Here is a 2,346-nt window from a genome sequence, read left to right as displayed (position 1 = left end):
AATTAAATTTCAAATACAAAATAAACCAAAAGTAAAAAATCATTATAAAAAATTATCAATAACGGAAATAAACTAACACCAAATCACATCAACTAATTTTGGTTCTCTCTACCATTGTTCACTTTTATTTTCTTCAAATGGCATAATGAAATCTTCATTAAAATCTAAAAATCACAAATATAAAACTGAAAAGGAAAAACCTAACTTTTTTTTGTCGGTATATCACTTCTTAATTAGAAATTTAGAATATAAAACATAATCTAAAAACATAATTAAAAATTAAAAATGAAGTAAAAGTTATTTATTGGTTCAACCAGTGGTTCAACCGGTATCGTGTTCCGGGTTCTATTGGGTTTTTGTGGGTTTTTGCGGGTTTCTAAATATTGGGTTTTTCACAAAACCCTCAGGGTTACCGGATTTACCGGTTCAACCGCGGGTCCGGGTCCGGGTCGGATTTCAAAACACTGGTTTTAAGTAGAACTGGATAAAAGGTAATTACAATTATCAAAAATCTATCAATCGAATGAACAAAATACTAGCTAATATTTTCAATGTTTTACGTATATGATATTTATTTATGTTTTATTTGTGTACCATATTTATTAATATTGTTTTTAAATTTATATGTAGATAAAATTTGTGAAGTATCGAGCCATATTGAATTGTGTCTCAAATAGTTATTCGGTTCAGTTTTCAGGATCAAAATTTAAAAACATTGGTACGGACAGGATAGAGCCGAGTCAAGTTGGGTTGGGTTGGGTCGAGTCATACATTTTTTTCGGATGAAAAGTCTTCTCTGAGAACAAGGCATGAAGTCGCACTCGTTTTTTTGTCTTCCTTCATATGGGTAATGCACACCCCATATCCGCTCTAACTGATGCACTGATCTAGGAAAGTAAATTAAGCAGTTTGCAACGCATTTCTTTAATGACATTATTTATAAACTCACAAAAGGTTTGCTTGGTTGGCTAATTAAATAACAATTCACCATAACTTGAGGATTCTTATTTTCTTAGTCTTCTTCTTTTAATCATTTTACTTTTTTTTACCATTATTAAATTGAAGTGAAGGTTATAAATTTGATGGATAATAATTAGAAAAAAAATTCTTATTTATAAACGAACAGAGTTTCATTCGAAGAAGTATGATTTTGATGAACACTAAATATGGAAGAGTGGAAAAACTTTTCCTTCATACTTCTCATTTATTTTTTATTTTTATTTTCAAAATTTTGAGCTTTGATTTTAATTCTAGATTTGATTATTTCATCTGAAGGTATAAGCGTTTCTATTTTTCTGTTCTTGTATTTGAAAATGTAATATTTTTTTAATAAATGACTGCGGTGACAATATATGACTCTAAAATTTATATAATATGATCACAAACTAAATAATTATGTTTTGGTATAAAACCGAATAAACCGAAAACCGACGGTATATAAACCGAACCGAACCGAAGTAAATATGGATTTCAAATGGTCGTTATATTTTACTAACCGAAATACCAAAAACCGAACAAACCGAACCGAAACCGAACCTGTATCCGGATTGTACACCCCTATCTGAGACCAATTTCGCTTTTTTTTTTAGTTATTAGCAATATGCAGAATATGCTGAATTTGAATGAAGTGGTGAAATAACCGCACTATTATATTTTTGTTTTAAATGACTATTAGATTTTGACCAGCGCTTTGAAATACGGGATTTGTTATAATCATATAAAAGTATATTTTAAAACTGAAATGTGTATTTGATTATAAATACTTTTATTGTTATAATGTAGTCACGATTTGGATTCTCAATTTCAAAATGTAATTAAGTTTCTCCTTCATATTTTATCCCCTATATATTATTTGAGAAGCATTACAACTTTTTTTTGTAACCACATGTCATCACTAGAATGATTTTTAAAATGATTAGAGAAATATGTTGGTCCATCTAATTATATAATAAGCATTTCATTAAACTAACAATAAATTCATCATTAATGTACTTTATTATTTCCTTAAATAAAATTTACGAAATTGCCTAATGTGGCTAAAGTATATATATGGCAATTATTGATTTTGAATAATAAAGATTTGATAAAAAATAGTGTATCTTCTATCATATTTGTTTAATTTTAAACTATTAAATAAATTAAACAACCTCAATAACCATATAATAAAAATTTAGATTTTTATGTATATGCTATATTTTTGAATTTTTACAAACGGCTATAAATTACTAAAACTGTTAAAAGTCTCACATTCAAATTTTATGATCCATGGTTTAAAATTTTTGTTATGACAAAATACAAATGATTACAAAAATTATATAAGTAAAAAGTCTAATTTAATTAATTATT

This window comes from Brassica oleracea, chromosome C2 (assembly GCF_000695525.1).
Source record: "Brassica oleracea var. oleracea cultivar TO1000 chromosome C2, BOL, whole genome shotgun sequence".
In the NCBI taxonomy this organism is placed as follows: Eukaryota; Viridiplantae; Streptophyta; class Magnoliopsida; order Brassicales; family Brassicaceae; genus Brassica; species Brassica oleracea.
The sequence above is the reverse complement of the archived record's forward strand: the minus strand, read 5'-3'. Positions refer to the sequence as shown.